Source organism: Lissotriton vulgaris, chromosome 9, assembly GCF_964263255.1.
Source record: "Lissotriton vulgaris chromosome 9, aLisVul1.2, whole genome shotgun sequence".
Classification (NCBI taxonomy): Eukaryota; Metazoa; Chordata; class Amphibia; order Caudata; family Salamandridae; genus Lissotriton; species Lissotriton vulgaris.
In genome coordinates, this window is record NC_141697.1 from 1120068662 (window position 1) to 1120094629 (window position 25968).

At 45.8% G+C, this 25968-nt stretch overlaps 1 protein-coding gene and 1 non-coding gene across 5 annotated transcripts in view; one reads left to right on the top strand and one right to left on the bottom strand.

The window, feature by feature from the left end:
• Positions 1-25968, top strand: part of ERC2 (ELKS/RAB6-interacting/CAST family member 2) — a 2191867-nt gene that overhangs the window by 1914606 nt on the left and 251293 nt on the right. The gene's annotated exons all lie outside the window — the stretch shown is intronic.
• LOC147692889 (U6 spliceosomal RNA) lies at positions 9032-9138 on the bottom strand. The gene has a single exon (XR_015300254.1). It is a non-coding gene; the product is annotated as a U6 spliceosomal RNA (small nuclear RNA).

Here is a 25968-nt window from a genome sequence, read left to right on the forward strand (position 1 = left end):
GTGGATGTTAAATGTACATCGTTGTTAATTTAATGTGCACGGGCTGATAAGTAAGCAGACAGGCAGACTGACAGATAGGCAGAAACAAAACATTAAAGCATGTCTATTTAGAGCAGGGGCGTGGATGTCTCCAACTCTGCTTTGGTCGCGTTATTCGGCCTGTCAAAACATGTTTAACAACATATTCGCACATTGTTATTGAAATTCTGATAGCATTAGGAACTTCAAAGGAATATGAATTTAAAAAAAAGTAATCGCGAACTATATGAGTAAAGTAGATTTGACTCGTTTGGCATTTGAGCAAAATGAACTGTAACAATATGTTGCGGGAGTGCAGCTACATGAAAGCAGTCTGGAGTAAACAAATGCAGCCAGTTGTTGCATTGCCTGCATTTTTTCGCACACGAGGGAACAAAGATCGTGTCACCCTAAAGCTCCCATTGGTAGGAATTCCAAGGATTAATGACCAGGTAGCTTTGACAAAGGTGTCTCTTGAAATGTCGGAGGAGGAAAAGCTTTCCTGAGACCATAAAGAACAGGTGTTGAGGTGCCGACGGATTGTTAGATGTTGCTCGTTTGCCTCCTGTTGGGGGTCATAAGAAAACACTTGTCCTGTTCCGTTTGTTTACCTGTTTCTTTGTGGTGTCAGCTGAGAGTGCAGTTCAGAGGAGGCAATCGCTCCCTTGATCAAACAAGCATGTGAAGCACTGACAAGTGTCCTGCCTCCCCTGCCCTTGACATGGTGTCACAACTGTCAATCACGTGGCCCTGGAAGTGAGCAGACAGGGTCCAAGATGCCCTTCGGGTAGCTTCTTGTTTGCCTTTCTTTCCCAAAGAGTCTGTAAGTTGTTATTGCACCTGCCAGTGTTCAAAGTCGCTGACCTTTCACCCGCTGAACGCTGCTTTTTGTTGCTGCAATTTGACTAAATAAAACACACTTCACTGGCTGGAATAGTGAGGTTCGTCTTCTTTTTGAAGAAAGATTAAACTTTAGCCGTGAAGACTATGGGCCAATGTAGCAAACTAAACTGAATAAAAGACATATGCACACATGCCTTGCACAGAGAGGAAGACAAGTGTTTGTGTGTGTGTGCTCAGAGAGCCATTTTCCTGCTGGACAGTTATATATTGGGCCTGTGCTTACTGTTATATATCTGTTTCTAGCGCCTTATAAAATGTCGCCAGCTGTAAAAAAACACGACCACAAGTATACATTGGATGTTTAGATGCCTCGATGAATTGGTTACACAAAGTATGGAAGCCCGATAGGTCTACACCATATGCAATTCATGGCAGGAGGTCTCGTGAGAGGGAAGTTTGACTGGAAAGGACTGCATTAAATCTCTAACATGAAAGCTGTTGGGCAGGACATTTAACCCCTTCACTGCGGCAGCTATTCTGCCGCAGTGCTAAGGGGGGAGTGTGGCCGAGCGGCGTGCGCATGCTGGTGACGGAACCGCTCCGTCACCAGCGTTGGTTGCGCTGTGCTCATGACGGAGCGGTTCCGTCATGGCCCCGCCCGCTCAATAGAACACGCCGCGCAGGCGCGAAATCAGCGCCGCGCAGGCGTGGCAGCCGGGCCATGACAGAACCGCTCTGTCATCAGCACAGCGCGACCGCGGCTGATGACGGAGTGGTTCCGTCATCAGCAGGGGAGGGGTTAATCAGGCCCAGACTAGGAACCCAAAGCAGCCTTTTTGGATTTTGTCAGACCAGCCCCCATACGGTGCTCATCGAGCGAGCCTGACCACTACACAGGGCCTTGGGGATGGAGGGGGTTTCTCCCTCAAGAAAATTTAGGAGAAAATGGCAAAAATGGTTTGTTGTACAACACATATGTATCATTATATATTCAATTGTATTAGTTTGTAAAACATAGTAAATGATGACCTAACAATGCACCAGGATGTATCAATCTTTACTGGGGCTGTTCAATGAGTCTCTCACTATTGCCCTCCAACAGTGTCTTTCATCTCTCCATAACCCCTCTCTCACATATATTTCATTTGTTTCATAGTGCCTCTCATACCAGTGTAGATTGTCAAACCATTTTACGCCTCACACACACAAATACAGAGAAAATTAATCATACATGTGTAAATCAGGGTACGGAAAATATTATATAAGACAACACAGGGCAGGATTCACATGTCATCTATACTGGTAGGCATTTTTTAAGGGGGCTTGGTCTGGGAAAGGACAAACTTAGGATTCAGAACCTAATGCAGTGGGTTGCCTTTACTAATGAGAATTCATTTCTACCCAAGCAGACCCTTTTAGCAGAATTAGGTTAATGAAAGACTGGGAAAGATCTCTTTAACCAAAACATTAAACCACTGATATACGCATGCAAAATACTGTTCTGTGATCTGCATAATACAAAATTGCCACTAGACAAAACTATGATCTCTCTCCAGCAGGTACATTAATCACCAGAGTTATCTTCACACTTTTATTGTTGCCTGAAAACTGTTGGCTATACAAGGAACTCTGCAGTGCTTTTTAAAACTGCTGCACTGCTACAAAACCGGGCCCCAGTAACAAAAGCGGACACCTATCCTTCCAGCCACTTGGAGAAGAGAAACGCCTGATTCCCGGTCCGACCAGTCCCGCATGCATTTAATTCAAATGGTGATTTGGGCGTCTCTGTTTATGACTGGTGGAGTGTTTAAGTGCTGCTCAATCTGTTTGCATTTCTACATACCGTATATTCTATTTTGTTAGTATAATAACTTGGGCCACACCAAGTTATTACGACTGTTGAATTACAGCTTTGGGTATCGCACTACATAATACCTTGATGTAACAGCGGCAGAATGTTACATAAGTGATCCAGTATGCCTCACTCCAGTGACACCGGTATAAATGGGTCTGTTTGCTCCTAGTGATCACTAAACAGTGTGATGTCACCATAGAGTTCCTACTACTTAACTTGGGACACCCCTCCCAGTACAACAAGCCCACAGTCTGTTAGATAGGCCTATGTCATGGTGTAGATGGATAATATGTGTGTTACCCATGACAACAAAAATCAGCACCAGGGATCCAGACATCATTGCAGCTAGGGCTTGGTGCAAGTTCGCCACCATTCAAGGGACATTTCGATCCCAGCAAATGCACAATATTAACATATTTGTAGTAGAGAAGGTTTGATTGGCTTTACCATTATTCAGAACATACCCTGCAGATTGTAGTTGAAGTAGTGAAGTAGTGATATTTTCTTTAGGAGTTGTGACGATTTAGCCTACTCAATTTTTGACTAAGTTTTCACTGAGATTTCTCCCATTCCAAAGCAGGTCTGAGAGAGTGTCACTGGTCTCTCATCCAGATATGAACAAATGAATTCTCATGGGGAATCCATTTACAGATATTTGGGTTACAACTTACAAGGTTTCTGGCAACCAATATCTTCGCAAAGAAAAATGCCATATACATGCAAGAGACTTTCAGTGACTCTTAACAAGGAGACAAACATATTGGAAAGACAGAGCTGCCCAAGATCACAAAGGCAGTCAGAGTAAAATAGGGATACAGAGAGACTGACCTCTCACAATATAAAAAAGAAAGTCAATTCTCACAAAACAGGTACTCAAAAGGTATTTCAACACTCAAAATTACTAATATCCACATACAGATAACATTAATACTGAAATCAGTATGGGTTAAAGCATGTATTAGATACATGCAATGGCTATGGCTCAGTAGCCTTTCCCCCATGATTGCTGTTTCAGATACTATCTTCAAAATATGTGTTTAAGATCTGTGAAGTTAAGAACCTCAATGCTGTACAATAAGGGAATTTAAAGACAATATGCACAGTGGAAAAACACACCTGGTGGCCGCTGTTTCCACAAATCCAGGTAATCATACATGAACTTGCATGTCAGTAACAACAAGGGTTCGAAATTTAGTACTAGACATACCGAATGAGGAGCTATAGAGGAATAGCGCTTAGCACATAAGAGGAGAAACCCTGTATAACTGTTAGGTGATTGAAAGTCAACACAGTACAATAGGAATTTGGAACTAGGTCAGCAGGGATAGGGAAGCAGCTTACAATCTCATTAGCACTGTGTCCATTCCTTTAGTCCAATCTCATATGTGTTCTTTAAACGACCAGTCCAAAAAATAGTCTGTATCCAATGAAATTGTTCCGTTATCACCTTTTTTATTCCAAATACAAACAGCAGCCGAAGCGCGTTTCGCCCAATAGGGCTTCCTCAAGGCTTATTCTCCCTTAGTATGTGTATACAGTTGTCAGAGCAAATTACCTTTTTGATAATATAGTGACTTTCTAAAACCATCCATTTCCTCCAAATAGATAAAGCATAGTCGTCGTGGTGTGCATAGTGACTGCAATTCACATTAATTAGCTCCAGTAGTATAGAACGGAATCAGTCCATACGTCAAGGGACCATGTTAAGTCCTTTTCAAGTAATCAGCGTCCTGCAAGCGTCTGTCCGTAGGGAAGCAGCTTACACGGACCTGGGAATTAAGGAAGCAGGATAAGGAAGTCAACCCACAGGAAAACTGGGAAACAAGAAAGCATTGATGGGAAAGTGAAGACTAAGAAAAGGGTATCACTGAAAGTTGTGGAAGCTCAAGAGATAAGTGTGCACTGAACATAGCACTAGCTCAAAGAACAAGGAAACTAATGATAGCTCTGTAAATAAGGATTCGTTACACATCACTGCTATAATGAGAAACAATTATAAACTGCTAAACAGTACAGGTACAAGAAACAAGAATAGACTGTTAAATGATGCTAGCTGAAGAAACCGGGATACCCTGCTATCGGGAATAGGTATAGGACCCAATTGCTGTCGCAAGCACAGGAATAAGGAAACCTCTGCAAAAAGAAGGTCAGTCAAACAAGGACATTGCATCAGTGACCAATAGTAGAATGAAGTAAAATGTGCTCTTTAATAATCATATGTGTCAGGAGTGATCAAGCTACCACCTGACAGCAACAAGTTAGCTGATTCCTCCTCTCATCCTGTCCAGCAATGATGAAGGCAAAGCAGTGAGAAGGGGATTCTAGGAAATGCAGTCTTTGGCAGGAAAATCATACAGTCTGCCACAAAATGTGGCAAGGATTTGTAATGCAAGGTAAGCCCTGAAAGATTTCCAGGAAGGTGTAAATCAATAATGAGATGTGCCACAAGATCATGCCTTCTGGGAAACGTAGTCTTTGGGAGTAAAATGATTCATGCGCACACGAAGGCCAACATGGATTGAATGAGAGGCATGTTCTGCATATTGTCCAAGAGTACATGCTACAACACAATGTCAGGGAGCTTAGTTCAGCATTGGAAAGTGCCTGAGTTATGCACCTTAGTGGCAGATATGAAAGCTCACGGAGCTAATTGTTTATCCACCCATCACTTAAGTGCACACTTCCTATGCACAGTTTAACAACAGGATACTTCTTAAGCATAGCTTAGGCAGTTCCACCCACATTCTCTTTGATAAGCAGTGTCCACACTAAGCGCTGTCCTCAATGACTGAACATTCTAGCTCAGATTAAAATATTTGACCCATCCAGAGCTGGCAAAATCCTATTTCCATGTACCCCAGTGAATTTCATCTCTTTATACATAGCAAAACCATTGGCATTGGAGTCAAGCTAGGCTGGCTGATGAGAGGTGTTACCCCAAAACCGGTCCCAGGATGCTTGTTTTCGCTCCAGGGAAGACCTGGCTTGGCAGTTCGGGCTGGACTGTTCCCATACAGAACAGGGTCAAATACTGATTTGCATAAGGCTGGGTCTGAACTGGGGTGGCGGAGTAAGCTAAAGAACAATGATGGATTCAACCCAGGTCTGTGATTGCGGACGAGTGTCTGAAAAAATGGCAGCTCTCCGTTCATTATCTCCTTGTGTTTGCTTCTTTCTCTATACATGGCAGGTCAGTCACTTTACCTCTTTATCTTAAACCACTCCCTCCTTGTTCATAAACTCATCTCTGCAGGAAGCAACATAAATCTGCCATGAAATGCTTTGAATTACTTGTATGCATACTCCAAATAGTCCTGCACCTGCCTCTGTCAATCATCATGTTAAGATTCAGTTTTATACTCGTGAGTGGAAATAATTTACAGTTATACCGTAATCCCATGGGCGTTACACAGGCCTCTGCGGCCGCTGAGGCGCATGTACCACACATGGGCAATCCCATTGTTTCACCCCATTACCCTGTGTAGAGTAACCCTGGTGGATTAGCCAGATGATATCAGCAAGAAATGAGTGGCCCTTGACTCAGTACATGTGCGAGGCAACGACGGACAGAGCGGGGCCTCTATATCCTGAGCTAGGTCCAGGTGAGGTGAGGTCCAGTCCACGGTCAAGACGGATGCCATCTGCATCACTTGAAGCGGAGGATCAGTATATGTAGGTTTTATTTGTTCCAACCTCTGATAATTATATATTTTTCACTATAAATAGTTTTTGCACTTAAATATTTTTTGTACACTGTGTCTTGCAGTAGCAAAGTTTGAGAGCAGAGGCCCTGAAGAAAGCTGAGGGCAAAGTTTCCCTATTGGCTGAACCATGTTGGCCTTATTCATTGCAGTTATTTGTTGAAACTGCCCCTTGAACTGTCCTGTTTTTAGATTAAGGGGTGAGGTGACATATATAATACTAATTCCTTGTTTTCCTCCTCATTACCCTATTTTAATCACCGCTTTTTTTTTTGCACTGCACTAAATTCCTTTGTGGTCTGTAAATCAGTAACGCACTATTGGTTCTTTATCTTCATGTGAGTTTGGTTTGATCCAATTGAGCCAATTCCCTCTGGATGGAAGTCAGTCTCTATGATCAAGAAACACACCATCCACATGGGTGGATGACCAAATGAAAAGATTGATCACAACGATAAATTGATGGGAATCCAATTATTAGCTCCAGGATCTCACTGTTGATTACTCCGTTCTAGCTCTTTGCTTTCTTTGTTTCTCTTTCTCGCTTTTGTGTGACTTTTCTCTGACTCACTGTTTGGAGTAGTTGAAGCCAGTCGGTGACATTGCTGACTTTAGACCCCCGGTTCTATTTGTTGTTGATATTGTAGCAAATGGGGATGGGAACCTGGGCAGGTCTTTAAATATCCCTGTGACCCTATATCTCTCTGTTGTGGTTATTGGACTTCCCTTTCTCATCCAAAACCACATATTGGTGACAGAAGATGGGATCAAACACACCTGCAAGACTGCGACCAGCTGTAGTAGGCATTGTTGGACACCTGTGTGCATGGGACGTGCAACAGAATATATCCAGTGAGTTGTGCATCCAGCAGTGCGACAAGACCATGGTTACCAGAATGAAGGCCGGCAAATCTGTGGTCCTCAAATTAAGTGTGACCCTGCCCACATGTGGCCCCATTTGCTGCAACTCTCACCTCAGTAGCAGCAAAGTTCCATTGGTCTAATCAGGGTTGCAGCACATGCTTCCAATCACAGATGCAATGAGTCGAGTCAAAGTGGTTTTGAAAGACAGACACCATAGTATTTTGATTCCCGAAACAACTCCAAGTTATTGGTGGAATGAGCCTCACAGGCTTGGAAGTAGTACCTTCTCAGTGACAAGCCTGCAAGGAATGCCCCGGTTACTTACCGGTAATGTTCATTACTCCGAGTCCTAGTCTTCCTTGCCACAGTAATTACCAATGAGCATCCTGCTCCCACAGAAACTCCAAGCTAAAGTTAACATACTAGTCTCCCTATCCCTCCAAAATGGCCCCCAGTGGCAACCACCAAACACATAAAAGGATACAAGATCCACATCACGACCTGTAAACCAAAGCTGTATACATGAAGCCACAACAAAGGGCTGGGAGGGAAGGGAAACTATACTGTGGCGAGGAAGACTATGACTCAGAGTAATGAAGATTACCGGTAAGTAACCGGGGCATTACCTCCTCGTCCGTCTTCCTCGCCACAGTAATAACTAATGAGCAGATACCAAAGCAATATCAGCTTCATGGATAGGAAACACAGCCCACACAGGGAAGGCAGTACAACAAAAAAAGTCAGTGACAATAACGGAGAGAGACACACCCCAAGAAACCACTGAGTACAGAACCAAAGAGGCAAAGGCAACAGAAGCACCAACCTCAAGACGGTAATGAGAAAAGAAGGCATGAGGGGAAGACCAAGACTCCGTCCAGCAAAACACCCATGGAAACAACCTGAATGGCGGTTCAAGAAACCGCAACAAAACGAGTAGAACGCCCCTGAATCGGACGAGAGGGAACCACCGACTGAAACAGACACCAAAAGGAAAGCCACCCAAAGCCACCGACAGAGAGCGGAGAGACGGCAGCAGTCCCAACGGAGCAGTCAGAACGACAAGCAACAGGCCACCACAGAAAAAGCAGCCGTTCGAGACAATAACACACCAAGGCATGCTACACAACCAAAAACGTGCAAGGGAGTCAACAGGCATCATCACCAATGCCGACCAACTAAACAAGAGCACAAGCAGGCACAAACGAAGGAAGAGCACACAAGAGCACCCAAACCCTCACAACGGCAAAACCAGCAAGGCCTCCAACCCCAAATGATCAAAGGGAACCCTGTGCAACGCACCCAACACCAACGGAAGGTGCCACATGGAGGAGAGAATCCAGGACAAGGGCGGAGAAGTGCCAGAGACCCGAAAAGACAAGTCATCAAAAGCCCCACAGACACATGAGGTAGACCAAGAAAAAGCGCCAAAGGAAGCCCCACTTGAACAAGGGGGGAAGAAAGGGCCAAGCCCAAACAACACCGACCCCCAAAATCCAACCTCGACCCGATCAGGAACCAAACCGTAGTGCAGACCCCAAACAGCAGAGGAGACCCAATGTGTATAGAAAGACAGTACCAGCAGAGGGGTGCTTGTACTGCGGGAAAAGACCCGCAACTCCAAACGAACAATCATGCAGGAACACTGCAGAAGAGCCCACCCAGAAGGAACAATGATCGGAACACCGGATCCAGAGGGCCCAACAAATGGAAATGAAAGGAACACCAACGTCCAACCCGAACGCAATGCCTCCATTATATGGAACGTCTCACGAATCTGCGTGGCATCCTTGCGCAGGGGCCATGCTAATCTTCACTGTATCGTACCAATTTTAGTATATGTGCCGCTGAAGCGAGCACTACCAACAACAGAGGAAACCACGGGGCCGAAGCCAACCCGGGACCACCAGAGGCACCAATGCCCCATCACACCCAAACAACAGCACAAACGCCGGAATCAGGGGAACAAGAGGCACAAAATACAACAGGCCCCTCGGCTACCGAAAGGACATCGCAACCATCCGCCAAGCCCATGGCCGGACACCCAAAACACCACTTCAATGGCTGGAATGCCGTCCAGAACAGAGAAAAAGACCCCCAAGAAGGGAAAGATCCTGTACAGACAGTCTGCCATCACAATCCCCCGGCGTGGGAGAGAAATTGCAGACAGGGACTACAACAACGACCCAGTCCAGGAACAACGGAGTCGACATAGGAAATTGAGGGAATGAACCTCGCAACCCCCCCAAACAGAGAAGCAGAACAGGACAACATCAGAGTACGTCCGGATACCAACACAATGAATCACCAACAAGGCAGTAAACGTCAAGCGACTCAACCGAACAGCCTTCAGCCTCCTGCAAACGGAGAAACAAGAAAGCAGAGCCACTGACCACCAGCCTCGCATCCAAGAGTCGTCCAAAGTATCCTCCCCCCCCCCGGGAAACAGACAGGCACTCGCAGTGACCATCTGAGAGGGAACAAACAGAAACAGACGACACCCGAATAGATGACCGACATCCAGCCATCAACCAAGAACCACCCTCTCCATAAGAGACAAAGGGAGAGGAGCCCAAGGCGCCACCAACAAGAAGGCGGACAGTATACCCGGACCCCCAAGCAAAGGCACATTGGAGGGCAAGACCCCAACACCAGGGACCAAAAACAGACGTCAGAGGCAATGACAGTGCAAGTAGCCGAAACACCAAACCCAACAATGCCCTTAGGGAGCCCCAACGCACATCTGATCCATAGAAGGAACAAGGAAGCAAGAGAACCCACGACCCACGAGGACCAGGCAACTCACATGGACATGGAGCATAGCCCTACGGAAGCAGGGTCTGAAAACGTACCACTGTAGGAAACAATGACAGCAGTAGCAGGAATAGAACCCTGGACCAGTGAGAAACTAAACCACCACAGGTACAAGACTTTCCATGGAGCTACAGCACGCGGGTAAGAGAAAAAAAGAAGCAGACCCAACCAAACAACCAGGGAAGGAAGAGTACAAACCCCCTCCCACGATCAAAAGGACAGGGGCAAGGAGAGAAGCATCCCGCCAACCGAAGTAATCCAGAAACCCAATGAATGAGCAGAGGCAGGAACACCTGCAAGGACACCAACCGGAACTAGACAGGAGCAAAACACCAAACCAACAAAGGCAGATCCACCACCGGACATAGGCCTCCGCAAGACCTCCCCACAAGGGGACACAGTAGGAAAACAAGGAGAAAACCTGTCAACACCACCAGGAAAACCCAGTGGACCGACACAACCCGCATCCAGTCGACCACAAAGAGAGACCTCTGACCTCCCACAGGAGCCACACCTGGAGCAAACCGTGGAAGCAGAAGAGGAGGAAGAGGTGGCAGGCAACGGGACCAACCATAGGAAGAAGTACCCCGGTCACGCCCAAGACCATGAAAGGCAGAGGAGTCCGCCCATGATGAGCAGGAGCAAGTGCAGAATCACAGATCAGAACCACCAAGTGGGCACCAAAAGGCGAACAATAGAAAGAGAAAGGCACATAACCAAAAACTCTCAGGGCAGCAACGGTCCACCAAGACCAGAATCTCAACAGGTGTCAGCTACCAGCACCCGGCATCACCAGGCGGCTGCCCAACCATTCACCAACCCGGCGCAACCGGCAACCACCAAGAACACTGAGAACAGGTGTGGAACATGTCAGAATGGTCACAGTCCCAAGGAGGCAAAGGAAATGAAAGAAAGAAACAGCCCCATCAACCCATCAGGCCGAGAGCAGGAAAACGACCCCGGCCATGCAACATAAGCAGAAAAACCAACGGGAAAGTCCTGCAAGGGAGAAGGTTCCACAGAACCTGGGGAAAACATGTCGAACAACACCAATCCATGTAGCCTCCAACAGCTTCAAAACCTATGAGGAGAGAGGCAACGACACAGGCTCCTTATGACAAAATGTTGAAATCACTGTCAGAAATTTTACCACCTGGGGATACGTTAACAGCATTGGCAGGAATCAAACCCCGGCCTGTGAGGTCGGTCACCACCAAAGGTACAAGCCTTACATTTGAGCTATAGCTCCTTTTGCCGCCCAAACAAAGCACATCACACAAAATGCCAGGCAAAACACCCACGGCAAGCAAGAGCGTCGAAAAGGCACATCATATCCTGCAAAATGTGAAACAGGACCACATTACCAATGTATGCCCGTCTGCCAGTGGTATGGGCGTGCCGATGGCCGGCCTCCGGCATTTAGTAGGAGCAGAGAATGCAAAAAGAGCACAATTGCACAAACCCAGCAGCCTGAACAGGGACCCGAACCACGGGATCTCAGACCAAAAGACAGATACCCCACCCACTGAGCAAACCAGGGACTCCCAGGAACCGCAGCAACTGTGATGCATTTATGCGCCCAATTGCATCCAGACGGCCAAAGCCACGCCCCCTCCCAGTCAATAAACGCGACCCCAGAGAGAAGCTGTAGAAGGAACGGAAGGCCCTCCCAAAACCGGTAAGGCGAGTCCGCTAATGCAGGACATACCGAAAGGCAGCTCCAAAGGCAACCTGTATGCGCGTAGCGCGAATAGGTTCCGGGTCAAAGCAGGGGGCCAAAACAATAAACACGCCTGAGCCACTGAGCAGGGCTGAGCGCGAAGATAGCAACCATTAGAAAAATACGCCGAGTCCGCAAGAGCAGGACTCGGCACATGCCCCAATCGAAACAAAGGAGAAGTCGCTGAGTCCGCCACAGCAGGACTCGGCACACGCCTCAGCTGATAAGGAAAAGACGCCGAGTCCGCTAGAGCAGGACACGGCACACGCCACAGCTAAAAAAGGAAAGACGCCGAATCTGCTAGAGCAGGACACGGCACATGCCACAGCTCGAAAGGAAAAGACGCAGAGTCCGCTAGAGCAGGACTCGGCACACACACCAGCCTCAAAACAAAAGGAAAAGACACAGAGTCAAACGGAGCAGGATGCGGAGGCAAAGCCAAAATGGCACAAACAACCCCAAGATGACACAAGGCAGCTAGAGCATGATAGGGGATAAAGGAAAAAGTGCCAACCAAGGGGGGAACAAACAGCACAACCATGAAACCTTACCCCCCTGAGAACGGGGCCCAAGAGTCCGTTATAGCAGGACCGCCGCCCCCAACTTACCTGATCAACAGGAACATGAACAGCACTCGGAGCAGTGCAGAAACAAAAAAACAGGTCATGATGTGGATCTTGAATCCTTTTATGTGATTTGGTGGTTGCCACTGGGGGCCATGTTGGAGGGATAGGGAGACTAGTATGTTAACTTTTGCTTGGAGTTTCTGTGGGAGCAGGATGCTCATTAGTAATTACTGTGGCGAGGAAGACCGATGAGGAGGTAATAGGGTCCCTGTGTTATATACTAGTTGGGCACTCACCCCCACGGAAGAGAGATACTCACAGATTCAGAGGGCAGCCAGTGACATATTCTTAGGGTGCAGACGTTTTCATCTATACCTGCATGGACACCTGTCCACACAGACCACAAACCACTCATCCCGCTAGTCCAAGGGTCTGCATCTGCCCTCTACCCAGGGCTGAAACATGAATCCTGCGCTTGCAGTAATACTCCTTCTCCTGGTGTATAAACATTGACTCAGACTGTCTGTCACAACACTCTAGGACAGAAGTAGAAGCTAAGGCACAAGAGAATGAGGAACATGTGTGACTGATAATTGAACGATTCTGACCTGTGCCTATGGTCTTAAGTCAAATTGCACTAGCCATTAAAGAGCACGACTGTTTGCACTTGACACTGGAGGCCATGAGGACCAGAGCCTGGAGCTGGCTTAAGTCACCATCGACCAGGACAGTGGCTGATGCACAACAGATATTAGGGTCCCTGCACAATAATAGACATGAACCTGCAGTCTTGAAGGAAGGCTGCCTCTTGAGGAACCTTGCCTGATCATATTTTACAGCCTCGCAAAGCAGGTGGTCCTCCTGCCATTTAGTGGCTACCAGAGCATGGTAAAAACAAACAGCAAGATATGGAGCAAAGTTTGGTTGAAAAAACTAGGCAAAATGGTTTAAAAGTAGTCTCAGAGTGTGAGCTATGCCAGAGGACTGGTAGTCCTGATTCGCGAGAACCCGTCATCACTGAAGATGTCCTCAGACTCCCACGAGTCTGAGTGTGTGTTTTGGGAGTCTGCCAATGGCTGCCACGATAGCGGCCATTGAGGATTACTCCAAGTGCCCAGTGATAGAGCTTGTGCCTACGGCCTCAGCTAAAGAAGTGATTCCTAAACAGAAGAAGGTGGTGGTGACCCACGGACTAGACCAGGAAATTTTAACTGATAATGGTCCCCCGTTCTTGGGGTAAAAACTCGTGAACCATTTTGTGTCATTTGGGATAAAGCATTGGAAAATAATGCCCTGTTGGCCCCAAGAAAATAAGGAGGCTGAACAGTTCATGCACACCCTCTCCTAACTCCCCATGCGGCTACAGGCAGTGCCCCTGGCACCATCTACATGTGAAAAGTAGTGACAGAAGTGATCCCCCATCATGTGTAAGGGCTCCTGAATGTATCAATGCCGAAAAACACTCCAACACTCAGAAAGAAGGAAATATCAGTGCTAGTCAGATTTCACATGCTAAGACACGTGAATTGGCAATTGTATAGCTGGTTGTAATCAAAGACCCTACACCCTGGTTGTAAATTTAGACTTCAGTTTGAGTTGGAACCCTGGTATGTAGCAACAGTAAAAGGTAAAAGGAGAGGTCACTCTGAATGGTTTACACTTCAAGAATTTTAAGGACCCTGCCAGTCCTACGTTCAGGATTGAGGACTGGTGCAGCTGCAGTTTGTGGTCTGTTTCCCCTCGGAGTCTCCCGCTGTCGAGAGAACTCGATATGTGCCAGGGGTACAGGCACACCAGTGATGCGGATCCCGGCATCCTTCATTAGACCTGAGACACAACACCCACCAAGAAGGAGATTGGGAGAATCATCCTAGATGTCACCTGGACTCTGATCCCACACCATCTACGGAATACTGTGACTTTGTGCAATAATGATGATGCGAATTGTTGTTTCATAATGCTTTTCACATTAAGAAAGGTTTGTGTATTTTTTGTTTGTTTGCGTGTCGGGGAGGAGTGTAGTAATGACACATATGCCAGCACATGGGTTTCCCACTGTTTCAGACCATTACATAATGTTGAGTGAACCCGGTTGGTTAGTCCAGAGGATGTCAGCAAGGCAGTCACTGTAGCTCTGAAGGCTGGGATGGGATATTAGAAAGTTATGTGCTCAACAATCAGTGTGTACCTTGTCGCTTCACCACAGGTTCAACACAGCATTGCATGGGGGTCTGCACCTTTCAAGGGGTCCGCCCTTCAGTTCAAGGTCTAAGAATACCTGTGACATAGGGGAGACAGGGAGATCCACTAAATTCTGCAAAGGGACCCCTCATTCTTCCCATTGCAGACTCTAGACCCTGGTGCACATTGCTGTGGCATATTGCGGTACCTGGTTTGCGCTCTATGAACCTACACACATGAATGGAATACGTCCACAACTCCATTAACTCTCCAGAACACGCAAAGATTATGAGCTAACATATGAACCCTGAACAGTATATTATTCTCTCTCTGATTTTATTCTCAATGTTGGGGACGTAACAAGAATTGACATTATTAAGCATATATTGATTTCACAGTTTCCACACAAACTCTTGACACTTGCTGTTGAGTTCAAACCCGTTTGTAGGTTTACAAGTGTAAGCCAATAAACACGGGGGTGGGGAGTAAAATTGAAACCCAACTCTTACCGATCTGGCCAATTAGGGAGAAGTAGAAGGAATAAATGGCTTTGCAGCCAGTTAAGAGTGGCGCTGCTCGTTTATACTGTCACGAGAGAGTTCTAGTTTCCGCATTTAAACAGTGAGGTCACCATTATGACCACTGGAGCAGCAGAAACCGAGGCAGAAAAAAACTCTACACGCCCACTTAACTAAAGTCAAATAATTCCTCAATGCACATTTATAAATACAATACTGGTACCGTAAAAGGCACATGAGTATTGAATGTGATTTACACCATGGGGCATGGTCCTGTTTCACTCCCCCCCCCCCCCCCCCCTCTCCCGCTACACCAGCAGTCTCATTACAGGGCGCCTGCGGCCATACACTGCAGGGGGCACCAGGCAAGCGCTGCAAGAATTTGTTGTGCTATTAAAATACATAGCACAGCCGTTAGCCCGCTGGAAAACGTGACGGACGTTGTTGCTGACACATGTGTTTCATGACTTCAACTACGGCACCTGAAAGTGATCAGAAAGGGTGACTTACCGAAGCCGAGCTCGATTGTGCTAGCTACAGAGGGGCGGGGGCGGGGCTGTCAATCAAACCACTGGACTCCACTTTAAGAAGATCCCATTCAATGCTCTTATGGGACAGTAGTTCAAATCTTGTTGCCTCTGCAATTTTCGGGACGACCTGGCCTGACACCGGGGGTCAGGGTAATTACAGCTTTTAAACAAAGTTGCCTTTGAATTTCAAAAGTCCGTTTATTTGTTTACGCTCCTCTTCAAGCAGCGTGCCTTGTGTTCCTGCAGCAAGAGAATTACTGTTCGTTTATTTCTGTCCTGACACAAAGATTAGGAAACAGAGCCTGGGAAATCTTTGCAAGGCCCGTCTCTGCAAACAGCAGTAAAGCATGCGATGCGTTAGGCAGATAAGAATCGCAAGGCCAGTTTATTGCGGCTGCAGTTGTCGTCCTTTGTTGCAGACAGTAAATAAATTAAAAAATAAATCCTATTAGCTTGAATCCCCAAAACACCAGTACGATCTACTCTTTAAATCGTGTCATTCGTCATTTTAAAACGCAAATGCCTCACTGAATAAACCAAATTGCATTTTATGCTCTTGCATTTGAAATGGCCTCTTCTCGGGGCACTCTCCCGGCATGTATACCATGTTTACGGTGCAGAGAAGAGAGATAAAACAAACTCGGGTTTCTACTAACAAACAGAGCAGCGGAAGCGTTTGATGTGCATCTGGAAGGAGGGCTCAGAAACGTGTGCAAGCTTGCAGTATATCACCTGGGGAATGAAGTCGACATTTCGACTCAAATTTGAGATTCACGGATTTAGTCTGACCTGCTGGCAAAGCTCTCTCGGGGAGTCAGGTTACCATGACCTTACAATCATAAAATAAGCACCCCCAAACGGAATAACATATACATGTAAAAAGTAGTGAACTGATAAGTCTGGCTTTTGGCCCCAATTCATATATATACTCTTTGATGGTTTCCTTTCATGTTTTTCGATCTGCGTGTTTCAGGCTTCACAAAACCCTAGGGTGAATGATTTGATGATCTATAAAAACGGCTGATTTCCAGGTGCTATGCTATTTCCTTAAATGTATTGCAGCAGATTCAGTAATGCATGTAAATGTGAAAATGTGTGTTTTTACGTTTTACTTTCTTCACTTTTTTCAGAAGGAAAACGAATTCTACGTATGTATGTTCTTATATAGCGCTCGACTTACCCTTGCATCTCGGCACTTGCATTGGGAACCCGTCCTGGCTTTTCCCTGTGAGATAACCCGTACTGGGCATCCCCAAGGTGAAAGCCAAGTATCCCGCCACGGGGGAGGGGAGGGCTGTAGTGGAGATTAAGCAAGCTATTGCCCAGAGTTGCACAGTGTGAACCCATGATTCGAGTAGGCACCAAAGTGAGAATTATCAAATCCGTGGACACTTGGGCTCAGACCCTGCCGCGTTGGGAATTGAACCCTGGTCCCGGGTCTGACCTCTGCTTCAGGGTATGCCTCCTCTAACCAGTGAGCTACACTTCTCTGTAGCGGAAAGCCTTTCCCAGCATCCTCCCTGAAAATATTTGTGTTAGAGGAACTATCTCACCAATATTTTCAGAAATAGTCTAGCCTTTCATAAAACCAAAGTTAAATGGTAAATGTGCAAAAAGTCATTACGGATGTTTGTGAATACCCATAAAGTTACAACTTTGTCAGTTTACCCAAGATCCCCAGCTAAAACTCCCTTCATAACACCCACGACCCACCCTATCATCAGTAACAATTCCTCCAACTAGCCTGGTTATCTGTTGTAGCAAGCAGAATTTGCAATGAGAAAATTCAGGAAGTTCTTGATTTTGTCATTCTAGATTTGGAAATGACAACTAGGGTGTTATGTATTTCTTGAGTTGACACTTCTACTAAACCAAATACTGGCAATACAGCCTTCAAAGACGTTTTGAATATTTTTGAGGAAAATGGTTTGTAGTCAGGTGCAAATCTGGACATTAATTTAACATATTTGAATAATTTAACAAAGTGGTTGGTGGCTCATAATTTCCCCGAGAAGTATGTGGACCTTTGCCTCTAAGATAGATTTATGAAGCTTCTGACTTGAATTAGGCAAGCCTTTTGTTTATACTAAAACTCGATTTTGGGATTTAGGTTGTTTTGGTGTTGGTGATAGTGAGAAATGAGACGATCAGTAGTTGTTTGGCCTTCCAGATGGAGGATGCTGCGGGAGGAGAAGAAGTTGAGCTAATATTGAGTTAGAGCAGAGGTGAGGGCAGATGGAGATGCATAGCTGAATTGGGCTTTTGGTAAATTATTTGAGCCAATGTCCGTCAGTAATAGCTTCCAAGTACTAAGACACAAATCACGGTGTTTAGTGGATGGTTAAATAAAGAGATAGACATGCCGGGGAGATATTGGAAATAGGGCGGACCTGGGGCAGATCAAGGTGTATAGCTAGATCTGCAGTACAAAAGTCCTTTCCCGTAGCTAAAAAATTAGCCTATTAGGTTAACGGTAACATTTACTATACTTCTGAAAAGGAGAGTTTTAATTTGTAAACTTAAGAAAACATAGAAAAGACAAAATGTTGTGGCCTTTAATTTTTGAATTTCTATCAAACCATACTACATTTACCCATAATCAAATTACCCGGAAGAAAATCTTATGTTTAGGTTTTTCAACACCAATAAATAACTTCATATGGAAATTATACACTGTGTTACTTAGTATTTGAATATTTTAATCTGATGAAGAATTCACAATTTCCTCCATTATTTATTTAATGAAATTTTTATAGCGGCGCTGAAAGATAAAAGAACATAACGTTGATAGGAGTGCTTACTGGGTGAACAGCCACGTTTTTACCAACTTCCTGAATATCAGGAGGGATGGGCTGGCCTTGATGTGTAACGGGAGGGTATTCCAAAGTTTAGCGGTAGCAACTATGAAGGATGATTTCTTTGTGCGTGGGACGGATAGGCAGTAAGCTGAAGAAGAGCGAAGGCTTCTGGTGGTAATATATAGGCAAAGTGCTTTTTTCAGGAACTCTGGTCCAAAGTTATTGATTGCTTTATATGTTATGCATAATGCCTTGAATTTGGTACGGCTTCTGATTGGGAGCCAATGTAATTGGCGAATAACTGGGGAGATTGAGTTACATTTAGGAGTGCCAGAAAGCATTCTTGCCGCTGCATTCTGAACTAATTGCAGTTCATCAAAAACTCTCTCTTTGAGCATTCAGAAAGAGGCCGTTGCAATAGTCGATCTTCGACATCACAAGCGTACACATGAGAGTCTTTCCTACACTAGAGGGAATGAAGGTAAGAAGCTTCCTTATCATTCTGAGAATATGGAAGGCTGAGGACACAACCGAATTTGCGTGGTGAATGAACGAGAGCTTGTCATCGAACATAACACCAAGATTCCTAACCTTAGTGACTGGTTGAGGTGGAGGTCCCAAGTCAGTTGGCCACCAAACTGAGGACCAACCAGGGGTTAAGCTGCCAAAGGTCATTACCTCTGTTTTATCGGAGTTTAATTTTAGGCAGTTACGTGCCATCCAGGAGCTGATAGCTAACATTCCCTCCTGAAAGCTGGCCGCCACTTGCAAACCATCATTATGTACCGCCAATACCAATTGGGTGTCGTCGGCATATGAGGTTATTCTCATCTCGAGATCTTTAATGACCCTGGCCAGGTCCGACACGTAGATATTAAATAAGGTCGGACTAATGGAGGATCCTTGTGACACCCCACAGGGGAGAGAGAACACTGGAGAGTAGGATTCGCTAAGCTTAACTGATTGAGTACGATTGGCGAGAAAGGAGGTTAATAGCATTTTGGCCTTATGTCCAATGCCTATGGCCGAGACACGGTCGATTAGATTGGAATGATCGACCGTTTCAAATGCCTCGGACAAATCTAGTAAAATAAGGACCGCTGCACCGCCCTGATCTAATATCATCCTAATCTCATCGGAGGCCTTGATGAGGGCTGCTTCCGTCCCATGACCCTTTCTGAATCCAAATTGAGTGGCATCCAATCAATCATATCATTTGTAAAGCGCACTACTCACCCGTGAGGGTCTCAAGGCGCTGGGGTGGGGAATGCTGCTACTGCTCGAAAAGCCAGGTCTTGAGGAGTTTTCTGAAGGTCAGCAGGTCTTGGGTCTGCCGTGGGTGGATGGGGAGGGTGTCCCAGGTCTTGGCGGCGAGGTGGGAGAACGATCTGCCACCTGAGGTCGCTCTTCGGAAGCGGGGTACTGTAGCGAGGGCGAGGTCGGCGGAGCGGAGCTGGCGGGTGGGGGTGTAGAAGCTGAGTCGTCTGTTGAGGTACGTTGGTCCGGTGTTGTGGAGTGCCTTGTGTGCTTGGGTGAGGAGCTTGAAGGTTATCCTCTTGTTGACCGGGAGCCAGTGCAGGTCTCTCAGGTGGGTTGTGATGTGGCTGCGGTGAGGGATGTCGAGGATCAGACGTGCAGAGGCGTTCTGAATGCGTTGGAGCCGTCTCAGGAGTTTGGCCGAGGCTCCTGAGTAGAGGGCGTTTCCATAGTCCAACCTGCTGCTGACAAGGGCCTGCGTGACTGTTCTTCTCGTTTCAGTGGGGATCCACTTGTAGATCCTACGGAGCATGCGGAGGGTGTTGAAGCAGGAGGAGGAGATGGCATTGACCTGTTTAGTCATGAAGAGGGTGGAGTCGAGGATGACCCCTAGGTTGCGTGCGTGGTCAGTGGATGTTAGAGAGGTTTCCAGTGCGGTCAGCCACCAGGAGTCGTTCCAGGCTGAAGGGTTGGATCCGAGGATGAGGACCTCCGTCTTGTCCGAGTTCAGCTTCAGTCGGCTGTTCATCATCCATTTAGCAACGGCCTTCATTTCTTCGTGAAGGTTGGTTTTGGCGGTATGGGGGTCCTTGGTGAGGGAGAGTATCAGCTGGGTGTCATCGGCGTAGGAGAGGATGTTGAGGTTGTGCCGATGGGCGACGTGGGCGAGCGGTGCCATGTAGATATTAAATAGAGTTGGGCTGAGGGATGAGCCCTGGGGTACACCGCAGATGATCTTGGTGGCTTCGGAGCGGAAGGGGGGAAGGCGGACGCTCTGTGTTCTGCCGGAGAGGAAGGAGGTGGTCCAGTCCAGGGCCTTCTCTTGGATCCCAGTATTGTGGAGGCATGTTCGTAGTGTGTGGTGACAGACCGTGTCGAAGGCGGCTGACAGGTCCAGGAGGATGAGGGCCGCCGTTTCTCCGTGGTCCAGCAGGGAGTTGATGTCATCGGTGGCGGCGATGAGGGCAGTCTCGGTGCTGTGGTTGCTGTGGAACCCGGACTGGGAAGGGTCCAGGATGTTGTTCTCCTCGATGTAGCAGGTCAGTGGTTCGTTGACGATCTTCTCGATGACCTTTGCCGGGAACGGGAGCAGGGAGATGGGCCGGAAGTTCTTGACGTCCTTGGGGTCCGCCTTGGGTTTCTTGAGTAAGGCGTTGATCTCGGCATGCTTCCAGCTCTCCGGGAAGGTTGCTGTCTCAAAGGAGGTGTTGATGACTTTCCGGAGATGGGGTGCGATAGAAGTGCTGGTTTTGTTGAAGATGTGGTGTGGGCATGGATCTGACAGAGATCCAGAGTGGATGGTGTTCATGATCTTGATGGTGTCATCGTCGTTGATGTTGGTCCAGTAGAGCAGGCCGTTGGTGCGGATGGTGGTCTTGGGGGCAGAGGTCTCAGTTGTTGTCGGGCGGTTGCGGCGTTGAAACTGTCGTGGATGTCTGTGATTTTGTGGTGGAAGAAGGTGGCCACCGAGTCGCACAGATCTTGCGAGGGTGAGACATCGTTGGTGTTGGAGCTGGGGTTGGAGAGTTCCTTCACGATGTTGAAGAGCTCTTTGCTGTTGTACGCGTTGTTGTCTAGGCGGTCTTTGAAGGAGGCCCTTTTGGCAGATCTGATGATCCGCCAAATAGATCCAATAGATTATTGTGATCAATGAATTGGGATAATTGGATGTTCATTATTTTTCAACAATCTTTGATTTGAAAGGAAGGCATGCTATAGGCCTATAGTTTTTAGGATCTGTGGATTCCTAGTTGGCTTTTTTTATTAGGGGTTTAATGAGTGTCTTCTTCCAAATTTGAGGGTATAAACTGGTGTGAAACATTGAATTAATAATGTTGGTAAGAATAGGGACTATGTGCTCCGGAATAAGTTTTAACATTGAAGGAGGACAAGAGGGTATCCTGATTTAATGGAGAAGATGAGCTCTCTTACTTGTTCAGATGAGGCCTGACTAAATTCTGCCAACCCAGTAGCGGGGGTATTGGCCAAACTATTTATGATAGGGGGATCTGACTTCACTTGCATGGAAAAGTTTGAATAAATCTGAAGAACTTTTTCTTCAAAGAAATTAGCAAGAGAGTTGCAAAGAGCAGGTGACACATCTGTAACTGTACTTGTAGGCGTATTAGAAAGTTTGGTTACTACCTGAAATAACTGCTTGGTGGAATTTTGGGCCATCTCTATTTGTGTTCGATAGTATTTACTTTTTTCTACCAAAATGAGAAGTTTATATTTGGTCAATGAGTTCTTGTGTACATCTAGTTCTTGTCTTGATCAATTCCAGTGATGGATTCTACTATGCAATAAACACCTCATCCCACAATCAGATTATTTCCATTTGCTTCTGACTCCAAATCTGATGTTTAGAACCTTAAACGCTTATCCATAACATAAAATACCTTTAAAGCATTGAGACAGGGGATGTGAACACCCATTACAGCATTCAATTTTTCCTTGTCTTTTGTTTTACAATAGTTTCGAATAAGTGTAAACACCACGCAGTGTTTATTCATAATAAGGGTTGTTTGATATGGGTCAGAGATTCTGAATGCATTTTCAAAAGGCAAAGAATACAGCCGTAGAGCCCCACTTAGTGTGCTCCACTGACCCATAAAGGCCCGCTCCACCGTTAAAGGGCCGAGCATAAGGTGAGCGCCTTTAACAAGGGAGTGGGCCTTTAATGGCAGGTAGAGCCTGCTATGGAGGGCTCTAAGGCTATTAGAACATTCCGCCCTTAGAGGGCAACATTTTCTAATTTGTAAAACAAAGTTCTTATGGAGCCCGAGGGGGTTGAAATCCCCTCAGGCTCTGAGAATCCTTTGTTCAAAGCAATAGCTGTGAACAAACATTTGAATGTTGATTCTTCGGGCATCTACTGGCCATTATAAACCAGGAGCACTCTATTTCTTCAATGGTGCGCTCAGCATTGTAATGTTCTAATATTTGTTAGGAGTCTGGTGAAGTCCATGGTTAGCTCTATGGTGCAGCTACAGCATACTATTCATTTGATGATTGGCAGGATCTTCATACCTGTACATTTCACCGTTAGTACTGAGTAAGATACTCTCATTTTGAAAATTGTTATGAGAGCCTTTTTTTATCTTCTTTAAATCAACACACCAAAACATACCTCATTGCCAGAATTTAACCCTTATGTAACTGAGGTATGGGGATGCAGAACAATTAACAGTAGGGTTTTACCAAAGTGGAGTTACCGGATTGCATTTTCAAGCACTGCTATAGATCCCCTGTTCAGAAAAGTGGCAACCATCATTATTTAATGGTATTCAAAGGTGAAAATGAGGCAGTGTTCATTGCATTTACTAATACAAACTATGTACTGACAGCAGTGTACATGCTGTATGAACTACCACTTTTTTGCCTCTGAGGGGCAACCTTTGCAAATGACTCCTGAATGAGGGAGAGATGGGACTAGATCTGCCAGTTTCCAGAGCTTCTGTCTTTGTATAGAAGTGGTTCAACACAACTATAGGAAATGTGTCCCATTTGCCATCTGAGAGCCCCGCATTGTATAACACCATGTACTGCCCTGTTCTGTCAAATACGTAGAGGAAGTGGTATAGCAACTCTCACACAACTGCCTAATACACACTCTATGTAATATGGCCCAAAATGTACAGAAATGTAAACGTATATAGACATAACTCATTAATAAAATCAAATACCTAGGAAATACCACTTGGGTAAAAAAACAGGCCAAGAAAGCTGACCAATCTGTGTGGATATCTTTTTCTGAGAGATGGCAAATAATCCTGCTCTGGAAAGTACTCCAAACCAAGATTTACATTTTTGGTTAGTAAAGCAGAACCATGGTTGCCTATATCTGACACAGAAGTACACAGCCATCGAGATGGAAGGAGCTGTTTAACTCCAGCTCTTTGGATAATGCTTACATAGCAATTCATGATTTTTCCTGACAAGTCATATCACATTGTCATTGATTGGCCTGGGAAAGACGGGCACAGGTCCTAGACCTGAAACCTCAGAATCACAACATACTGCACAGGTTGTAAGACCTAAACACTGATGCCATATTCAAGTTGTCACCAAAAGACAAAGTGACAATGAAAAGTCAAGCTGCTACTACACCAGCAAATAAAGAGAGTACAGGTCAAAACCAGGTAAAACATAAGAGAATTTCCTGAGCAATCAAACTTCAATTTAAAAAAGCACTTACCTAAAAAAGGATGCAAAATACAGAAATATTTTTGGTACCAAAGACATAATGGGCATACCTGAAATGCAGTTTTCAGTTTTTATGAAGTTGTATGTCACAAGAATATTTGTCAATGTGCTCAAATAAGGGGTCTAGAATGGATGGCTCACCCATTATGGAGTCTAACACCAGTTGTGGGGTAAAGTCACGTTTACTGTCTGTGCTGCTCCTGTAAGGAGTGACACCTTCTGATCATCCATTGCTGGAATGGAGCTCAACAAGTCACTTACAAGTGGATCTCACCAAACAGAACTGGAGGCAAAACCTTCCCCGGCAAATTCTTTTCCACGATAAACGAAAAAAAGGCTTAAGTGCATACAGTTGAAACTGTTTTTCTTACTGTGTGAGAAATGCTTGGTACAATAAATGATAATCTACATGAGACCATTAAGGGGGGACATATATCTTGGTCTCTTGCCACCCATGTTACTGGGGGCCAGCTAGGCATCACAACCCAGGGACATGGTGGAACTGCACATGCTGGGCTTGTGATACCTGTGCTCTTGAGCAGAGGAGGAAGCATTATAGGACTGATAATGCCAAGTATTGGCATGCATCCTGAATGGATCACAGAGAAAGTAGCTCGACCTGTCATTGTGCTCTAGAGCAACGTCAGAACATATCAGGACCCCGCTTACAAGTATGACAGAGTGAATAGTAAGGAATGAATAAGAAATGAAAGCTTCATAAACCACCCTTTTTATAGACATTTATTTTAATGTAGACATAAAAGCTGAAGAATGTAACACAATGTCGATTCTGCTTGGACATCAGGGTCCACTTTGTGATGATGAAAGTTTACTCTCTATTAGTATTGACGCGCCCATTTGGTGTTCTGAAAGGCTTTGCAATTTTAGCTTTGCTGTAAATGAGCATGCACTGTGACTCAAGAATGGAGAGAGTACTTTGACGCAGTAGTTAAAGCAGACAGAAAATGCTGATTTTTCCTAAGATTTTGGCAAAAAGAAAATGATGAGCTAAATACACCTCTGGCAAAAATGAGTAATATGCTTAGAATGTTCACTATCGATTGGGAGGCTGCAGAAAATGTTACTTTTCAAAAAGGCTTTCAAATAGGTGCTGCGTCCACATGGAAGTGCCTAAAAAATGGCAGACCTAGGATCATCCTAATCATCCGATTTGACTTTATCACTCAGAACCTTTTTAAGTGCCCAAAGTCACATGATTCAGAAAAGGGGGTGGTGATGAACAGAGTGTCTGAATTAAGCAGACCACTCTTACCCAGTCAAAAGATCAGGGCTTGATCCATCACCGTTATTTAGCTCACTGCACCATCCCAGCTCAGAACCTGGCTATATGCAAATCAGTCTGTCCCTGGCCCAGTGCATCATGGGAACAGGGCAGACTAAACTACCAAGCCAATTCTTCACCAGAAAGGTGACAAGCTTCCGGGGACCGGTTTCTGGCATTTCAGCCGTCGTCGGCCCGGCAAGCTTGTACACCATAAGCGTGGAAGGGTATACTCAGATGTGAGTCCCTTGCTCATTGCACCATCAGGATTCAAGCAAGCCGGGCCGACGATGGCTGAAATGCCAGAAACCGGTCCCCGGAAGCTTGTTTCCTTCCCAGTATAAGAATTGGCTTGGTAGTTTGGTTTGCCCTGTTCCCATCATGCACGGGGACAGGAACAGACTAATTTGCATGTAGCCAGGTTCTGAGCTGGGATGGTGCAGTGAGCTAAAAAACGGTGATGGATCAAGCCCTGATCTTTGGACTGGGTAAGAGTGGTCTGCTTAATTCAGACACTCTGTTCATCACCACCCCCTTTTCTGAATCATTTTGTCCACCATAAGCGTGGAAGGGTATACTCAGATGTGAGTCCCTTGCTC